The 9,408-nt window shown below is 37.0% G+C and overlaps 1 pseudogene; it reads left to right on the top strand.

The window, feature by feature from the left end:
* Positions 1 to 2,989: 2,989 nt before the first annotated feature.
* Positions 2,990 to 3,521, top strand: LOC116881078 (annotated as a pseudogene).
* Positions 3,522 to 9,408: the final 5,887 nt, after the last annotated feature.

Genomic DNA, 9,408 nt, shown 5'->3' with positions numbered 1-9,408 from the left:
ATTTATGTATTTGACAGAGAGAGAGAGGGAGATCACAAGCAGGCAGAGAGGCAGGCAGAGACAGAGAGGGAAGCAGGCTCCCTGCTGAGCAGAAAGCCCGATATGGGGCTTGATCCCAGGACCCTGAGATCATGACCTGAGGAGCCTAAGGCAGAGGCTTTAACCCACTGAGCCACCCAGGCGCCCCCACAATCAAGCATTTAAGAAAACAGTAAATCAAATCATCTGCAAATACTTTGAAAACTACAATAGAACACACTTTCCAACTCATTTTATAACAACAAAACCTGACAATTATTTTGTAAGTATAGAAATCACAGGCTGAACAAAGACAAAATAATCCTTAACAAAATGGTAGCAGATTTAATAATATTAAAAAGGATAATATACCATGAACAAGAGGCATTTATCCCAGCAATACTAGGCTTATTTAACTTTCAAAAACCTGACACATTAAAAGAAAAAAAGGAATAAAAGAAGATCACATGAATATCTACATAGATGCAGATAAAGCATTTAACAAAATCCAGTATCTATTCATGATAAACACTCTCAGAAAAATATAAATAGCACGAACCTAGTCAAGGGAATCTGTATGAAATACAGAGCAAACAGGACACTTAGTTCCTGAAGTCCTGGAAGCTTAGACCTAGGATCAAGAGCATGGTAAAGTCAAATACTCTTATCACTACCAATTAACACTGTACTGATAAAGCAAGGAAAAGACAAAAAGGCATGCAAATGGAAGAAAGAAAAACAAAATTGTCTATTATTTGCAGACTCCATGAATACATGGAAAATCTAAAGGGTCCAAAAAATTATTAGAATTAAATGAATTTAGTATGGCTAGAGCACACAGAAGTCAGTTCTATTTTTAATAAGCATTAGAAATGAAGCTTAAAGACGGGTGCCTGGGTAGCCCTCAGTTGGTTAAGCATCCAGCTCTTGATTTCAGCTCAGGTCATGCTCTGAGACTGTGAGATGGAACCCCCAGTTGGGCTCCAGCTGGGCATGGAGCCCACTTAAGATTCTCTCTCAACCTGTCCCTCTGCTCCTCCCCCATGCTCTCTTAAAAAAAAAAAAAAAAGAACAAAACTTAAAGAAATAATACAATTATAATTGCACCTAGAATATGAAATATTTAGGAATAATTCCTTTAAACATGTGTAATAAATTTATACTATCACAAAATTTTGCTAAGATAAATTAAAGAAGATACAAATAAATGGAGAGACAGAGGATTTTTTTTTTTTAATTGAAAGACTCTTGTTAAGTTGTCATTTTTTGTTTAGCTAACAGTGCTAACAGAGTCTTTCCAAACTGATCTATACATATGATGCAAATTCAACCAAAATCCCAGCAGACATTTTCCATAAAATTGCCAAGGTCTTACTAACATTTTGCAGGTTGAAAGAATTTAGAATAGTTAAAATAGTTTTGTGAAACAAGAAGAAAATCAGACATTTACATTAACTGATTTAAAGGTAACTGTAAATCTAGGCCAAGCAAGGCAATGTGATTTTAGCAAAGGATGAACATGTAGATCAATGGAAGAGAAAAATGTAAGAGGTAGTCCTACACATAAATTTGTTCATAGATATTTTAGAAATATGTGAAAGAAACTCACTGGGTAATTTCAAAATATGGTGTTGAAAACCCGGCTATGCATATGGAAAAAAATGACTTCAACTTTTAATACCATGCACAAAACTTAAAATAAATCATAGGCCTGGACATAAATACTAAATAAATACATAAAAAAATAAATAAAACTTTTGGAAGAAGACTTAGGAGAAAATCTTTGCCACTCAGCATAGTCAGACATTTCTTAGGTAGTATGCAAAAAGCATGAACCAAAAAAAGTAGTAAATTGGATTTATCACAATTAAAACTTTAGCTTTTTGAAAGAGACCATTAAGAAAATGAAAAGTTAAGCCACAGACTAGTAAGAAGTATTTGCAACACATTTATTTGACAAAGATGTTACATACAGATTTAATTTTTAAAACCCATTCAATAATTAGAAGATAGAATTTTCAAAAATGGCAAACAGTTTTGAACAGACACTTCAAAAAAGGAGATAAATGAATGGCCAATGAGCATGTAAAAATACTCAACATCGTTGATCATGCAAAAAGTGTAAACTAAAATACATTGAGATATCTGTCTGTGCCCAATAGAATAATTAAATACTGACAATGCCAACTGTTGGTGTGGATGTGTAGCAAACAGAATTATCATTCATTGCTGGTAAGATTGTTAAATTGCCCAACCATTCTGGAAAGCAGTTTGACAGTTTTTTTTTTTTTTTTAATAAAGTTAAACTACATGTATTATGTATCAGCAATTCCATGAAAATATATGTCCAAACAAAGACTTTCACCGGAATGTTCATAGATGCTTTACTCATAGTAACTCCAGACTATAAACAACCCATGTAGTCATCAAGAATTGAATTGATGGGGGCGCCTGGGTGGCTCAGTGGTTAAAGCCTCTGCCTTCGGCTCAGGTCATGATCCCAGGGTCCTGGGATCGAGCCCCACATCAGGCTTTTAGCAGGGAGCCTGCCTCCCCTCTTCTCTCTGCCCGCCTCTCTGCCTACTTGTGATCTCTGTCAAATAAATAAATAAAATCTTTAAAAAAAAGAATTGATGAATAAATTGTGGTGTATCTATATAATGGAATACTACATCAATTAAAGGGAACAGACTACCGGTTCTAAGCAACAACATGGACCCACAAGATTTAATATACTGTATGATTCCATTTATATGACATTTTAGAAGAGAGATAATTAAGCCAGTTGGTGGTTGCTTGGGGCCAGAGGTGAGGAGTGTTGCCTGAAAAGGGGCACAAGGGAACTTCGCAGAGTGATAGAAAAGTTCTATATAGTGATCATGTTTGGAATTACATGATTGTATGCATTGGTCAAAACTCATCAGCTCTCTCTTTGTGGCATCTTCTCTAAGAGTGAAGACCATTCTCAGCAATGAGACTCAGAAGGAATGGACACATTGTTACTGTGAAGAGCCCCAGAGCAACCCCGTAAAGGGACAACAATCACATCATTGTAGAACTCAGTATCCTTGGAAAGAATAAGAAGAGGCTCCGAGCTGACAAATGGTCAATGGAATAGAAAAGAACCGGCTACTGCTCACACTATCTGCAGTCACATACAGAACATGATTGGGGCATTACACTGGGCTTTCTTTGCAAGATGAGGTCTATGTATGCTCATTTCCCCATCAATGTTGTTATTCAGGAGAATGGTTCTGCTGTTGAAATTCAAAATTTCCTGGGTAAAAAGTACATCAATAGGGGTCAGATGAGGCCAGGTGTTGCTTGTTCAGTATCTCAAGCCCAGAAAGATGAGTTAATTCTTGAAGAAAATGACATTGGAACTCGTATCAAACTCAGCTGCTTTGATTCAGCAAGCCACAATGGTTAAAAAATAAGGATATCAGAAAATGTTTGGAATCTGTGTTTCTGAAAAAGGAAAAGTCCAGCAGGCTGATGAATAAGGTCTAAGTTGTCCAGCTACTGAAACAGCAAGATGCCCGGTGATTTTTCACACTTATTTGTGATGATTTAAAGATTCAGTAAAGGTTGTATTGATTTGGGGGAAAAAAACCTCATCAAACCCTACATTTACATAGATTCATTTCATTTTTATACAAATTATATCTCAACATATTTTTTAATTAATTAATTATTTAAGATTTAATTTATTTATTTGACAGAGAGAGAGAGAGATCACAGGTAGGCAGAGAGGCAGGCAGAGAAAGAGAGGGGGAAGTAGGCTCCCTGCTGAGCAGAGAGCCAGATGTGGGGTTCAATCCCAGGACCCTGAGATCATGACTTGAGCCGAAGGCAGAGGCTTAACCCACTGAGCCACTCAAGGCCCCCAACATATTTGATTTTAAAAATATGTACATGACTTGAGTCCCTGAGATCCTTTCTTGACCAGTCTTAATCTTGTCACTCTTTTCCTCTTTCTGATTTATGCATATTCTATTAACCTCTCAGATAATCCAATACATTTCCATCTTTGAAATTTTGTTTTATTTATGTCTCCACTCACTGGCCATTCTTCAGTTTTTCAGCTCAGTTCTTTAAGAAAGCTTGTCTTTAAAATCCTTATTTTGGAAAGTCAAGTATGGTAGCCAATGGCTTCAGTTTTAATTTTGAGATACTGGATTTTAAGAAAATAGAGGCTCATACACCCAGTTGGTAGTTTGGAAGAATTCATTTTAAAGGTCCATGAGGCATTTATACTATGTGACTTATAGGAAGTAGTTTGATTTTTTTTCATTGCTTCAAACTTTTCATGCACACCAGAATCACCTGGAGAACATATTACAGTGAAGGTGGTCTGAGGTAGGTTCTGAGATGTTGGTTTTTTAACAAGTTTCCCAGGCAATTTGGATGCAGCTGGCTTTCTGAGCATACTTTAATTTGGCCTGTTTTGGGGTGGAAAGTGTGCATGTGTGAGTGGCAGTCATGAAGGCTAGGGAGTATGGTATTCACCGAATTCATACCGCAGCTCTGCCATTTTCAAGTTGGGATAAATTGGTAAATCATTTAAGCTTTGAATATCAGCTTCCTTTTTCATGAGGAAAAATATCATTACTATTATTATTATATTATTATTAATAAAAATTATTATTCCTGTGGTTTGCTGTACTGATTACTGATTAAAGTTGTGATGTTTGTTAGGCACCTGGAACTGTCCCAAGCATATGGTGCCCGTTAGATGTTACTTCCTTCCTTCTTCAGTTTCTTTTAAAGACTGCATATGCGTTCTTAAACCTTATGCAGATACTATCTACGTATTTTATTTTTTATTAATTAGCTGTAAATTTCAAGTTTTGGAAAATAAGGATTTGTTTTTTCTGTCAGCAGTAACTGTTACGTGTTTTGCCGTGAGGAGAGTGTCTAGTTTTTGTGATGTAAAAGGCCAACATTTAGGCTAGGGCATGACTAAAATTCCTTTCCTCTCCTCTCCTTTCCTTTTCCTCCCTCTTTCTTACCCTCTCTCTTTCCTTCCTCCCTTTCTCCCTCTCTCCCTCCATCCTTCCCTCCCGCCCTCAACCTTCCTTTATTAACAAGTCTAAATAATGACTTGAACTGTGTGATATAAGCTTCCTTGTGTCCTACTCTTTTACATAACTACAGTGAAGATTGAATGATCCGGTCACCTTTCTATTTTTGGTGGCAAAACTACCCAGCTAAGGACCTTTCTTTAGGTATAGGTCAGGCCCTAAAAACAATTCATATAGAGTATTTCATCCATGCCGCATAATTAGATATATTGAAACCCACTAAAGTGATTCTTCACCTCCAGAAAGTGAGTTTATAGTAGAGTTATGAATTCATCCTAAATTTCTCAATTCAGACTTTCCCTTGGCTTCTAAACTCTTTTTTAAATCCTAGGGCAGAATATTGTTGCCATTTCGAAGCCCAGATTTCATTTCAGTCACCCTCAGGGGCTTGTTTATTTCCTATTTATTATCATTTGTTTTTGATTCAGGCTTATTTTTCAGAATCCCAGATCCACACACACTATACCAGTCAAGTTCATCTCTCATCAGTCACTCTGCACACATCTTTTTTCTCCCCTCCCTGCTTTGAGTCATGTAGTTCCCCCAGCCTGGGACTATCTTTTCTGACAGTTTAAATTCTTCCCATTACCCAAGACCCTATTCAATCTCCACATTTCCTCTAGGAAACTTTCTTCAATTACTCTAACCTCTGAACTCCTGCTGTATTTAGAGACAGATCACGTGCAGCACTCTAATTACAGACAGAATTGTCAGAGCTGGAAGGGACCTTAGAAATCACAGAAAAGGAAACAGGGCACAGGATGCAGTCTGGAAAAAGAGGAAAGACGTGATCTAAGAGTGGGGTAGGGAGATTTGGATGTGACACTGGTACTTTTTGGGATGGTAATGGTAAGAGGGCAAGAGGCAGAGGCCTAGATGGGATTCAGCATTGATAAGAGTATTCAAGTTTAGCCTCATACAGGAGGGAAAATGAGATTGATAAGCTAAGCACAGATGCGCTAGTGTGTTGGAGAGGAACACCTAGGTTGGGTGCTCACCTGTATGCATTGCCAAACTCAGCAGCTCTCTAGAATACTGGTCTTTCCTTCTTCTAGAGTTACAGGTTCAGAATTATGCAACAGCAGAAGGCAATGAGATGCAAACTCTCTGGACATGTTTACTCTTTCAAAAAAACCGTATTTCACAGCTGGATTTTTTCAAGTTAATCATTCCAGTTTGTCAACCAATATTTATTGATAGATGATTGGAATATAGCCAAATATAAAAAGCTGTAGGAGCTGAATTTCAAGTACAGGGAAAAACATAAGGAAAAGCCATGGAAGATAACATCTTTTGGTGCAAAGAAAGACAGTGAGGCTAGCTCAGACTTGATGAGGATCCCATCAGCATGATGTTGAGAAGGACACCTGGGGACTTGGAATGTATTTTTTAGATCAATGGAAATCCATTGAATGGAATAAGAGTAAGAGTGATAGATTTTATTTTGTGTGGACTATGAATTAAAGGGGGCTAAGTGGGGCTATCGTTGATCCAGTACAAGTGAAATGACATTCGACTTTCTGGACCCAAACCACAATTTTCTTCTGGTTTCTCTGTCACTTTGCTGGGTTTCTTCCCACCTCCCCAGTGCCATATTCTCAGTCTGCTTTCTGAGTGCTCACCCTGTACTAATTATGTTTAGGATTATGTTTCCTTCTCTAGCTCTACTTTTTCTTTAGGTGATACTATTCATTTCTAAGATTTAAAATGATAGAAATGAAATTTTAAAATTATCTACATGCTAAAGATTCACTATTTGATATCACTATACTTGGATTCACCTGAGTACAAATCAGTTATGCATACAACTGTCTCATTAACATAATTGGTTAAAAATTTCCATAGATGTCATAATCTTTGATGTCACTTCTCCAACCGTGCAATACCCTTATCATTTCAGTAACAACACTACCATCCAACATAAGCAGAAAGCAAAAAGTTCTCTTTGATTTCTCCCAGTTCTTTGTTCTTCATATCTAATAGGTCAGCAACCATAGCTCTAAAATATATCTTCAATTTGTCCGTGTTTCTCTATCTTCTCTGAAGTAAGTCCCTCTTCTATTTCTCCCGTAGGGATTCAACAGCTTCATACCTAAGCTTCCCCTAAGGCTCTTCTGTAATATAGTCTCCACAGTATTGCAAAGTGCTCTTACATTAATATTAATTATCATCTCACAATCCTGTGTAAAACTCTTCAACAGCTTCCCACTGTACTAAAGATAAAATCTGTACTCACTAAGCTAGCTTAGAAGGCTTACATGATCTGCCTTATTTTGTCTGTTCCCTAGTCTTGTAAAGTTTCATCCACACAGAGCTCCTTTCTGATTCTTAAATAACCCAGTTCTTTACTGTCTTAGGACTTTGGGACAGGGTGTTTCCTCTACTTTGTGTGTGCCTCCTCTGATGTTTCTCATGGCTGACGTTTTCTCACACTTCAGGTCTCAGTTAAAAACATCATCTTTTAGAGAGGCCATTTCTTTGTTGAGGTGGGCACCTCCCACAATATACACACAACATTTTCCTCTATCATATCATTCTGCTTTTCCCCTGCAAGGCACTTATGCAATCTGCAATTATCTTAATTATTTACTTATATATCATCTATTTCTCTTGATGTAAACTCCATGGGGAAAGAAACTCTCTTGTTGGGTACACAGGGATGTAGAACAGACCTTGATATAAAGGAGCTGCCCAATCAGTACTGGTTGAATGAATTAGGAAGCCACCAACTTCCAGTTTAGAAGGAATTGTGCCAACAAACCTTCTGCAGAAACACAAAACTAAATATGGAAACAGCAGAAGGGGCTTTGTGCTTGTTTCATTTACTTTAATATGAATGACTTTGTGTTTAAAATGACAGGTAAAACATTTATTAGCTAAAGCTGAGGGCTGCAGCTGAGTGAAAGAGTATTGAGGGAGGTACTATTGCATATGTGAAGGCTTAAAAGAGGTTCACAGTGTTTCTTGTAGAAGCCACTGGCCAAATGTCAAGCTGGAAAATTAGTTGAAGGGGCTTCCACAGTTAACCCAAAGGGATCCAAGTACCTATACATTTTATTTACCCTTTGGACTCAAATGAAGCACCTATTGCTCAAAACTCCTTATGTTTCTATCCTTTTAAGTATCATCTATGCCAAAATATTTTGGGGATCTTTATAGCCACGTGCCTGTGGCTTATATGGATGCTGAGCAGACGTTCTGTGTGGAGGTTAAACTACACTATGAGGGAACAGTGACCTCCCAGGAAATAGGCTGCCCAGAGACCCATCTCCAAAGCAGGTTAGGCCCCTCTGATGCTCCGACATTCTGTGGGCGAGGACATCTCTTCTCTCTTTCTGGATTAGCCTTGGTATGAGAAGGACCTAGGTGTGGACTGGCCTTACCACAGGCTTGACTTAAATATGTGGTAATAAACACATGCCTTGTTCCAAACACTGTGTGTATAAATTGTTGTTTCTCAGTTAAACACAATTCTGAGCTCAAAGCTATTTGTGTCTCCGTGTTTACATTGCAAGCAACTTTTGGTGGCTGCCAAAGTTTACATATTGAATATTTGTTGAACTGCATTAAAATTGGGTATTTTTTTGGTTAAGCAGACTATAACTCTGATAAGGTATGAAAAGTTTCTTGCAGTAGAACAATTTTAACTTTTATTCTTTTTTAAAACATTTTTATTACAGATAATACCAATTGTATACAAAGGTGGAGCAAATATAATGAAGTCTTCTGTATTCATTTCCCAGGTTAAATGGTTATCAACTAATGCTCACTCTTGTTTCATTTGTACCCTGACCAACTTGTCCCCTCTTCACAAGTAATTTTGAAGCAAATCCAAATGCCATTTTATTTCATCAGTAAATATTTCAAAAGTACATTTTGAAGATAAGACTTATTCTTTAAAAATCCACAACACAGTTGATCTACCTAAATATATTAACATTAATTCTTTATATCTGGAAATATTAGCTAGCATGGTTTTAAATGTAAAGAGGAGATTCTACCTGTAGTGGAGCTCACAGAAATTAAGGAACAAATAATTTCCTCTTCAGTGACCTCCTAAACTTTATATTCCTGTGTTAACAGACGGGTAAAAATCACTCACATATATAATAATAAAAACTCAACTTTTTATTATATAATTGTGACTCCTTATTTCATGGAAGTAAGGTTTATTTTCCAACAGTGTGGAAGCATTTTAAGCCCAATTAGTTCCCAGAAAACAGTGGTTACTAATAGCGATTGAGTTTAATTGGATGAAGTTATAGACAGTCATAAAAGTACATAGGAATATGGAATCCATAGAAAG

Source organism: Lontra canadensis, unplaced genomic scaffold (assembly GCF_010015895.1).
Source record: "Lontra canadensis isolate GAN:19392208 unplaced genomic scaffold, GSC_riverotter_1.0 scaffold71, whole genome shotgun sequence".
Lineage (NCBI taxonomy): Eukaryota > Metazoa > Chordata > Mammalia > Carnivora > Mustelidae > Lontra > Lontra canadensis.
The sequence above is the reverse complement of the archived record's forward strand: the minus strand, read 5'-3'. Positions and strand labels throughout refer to the sequence as shown.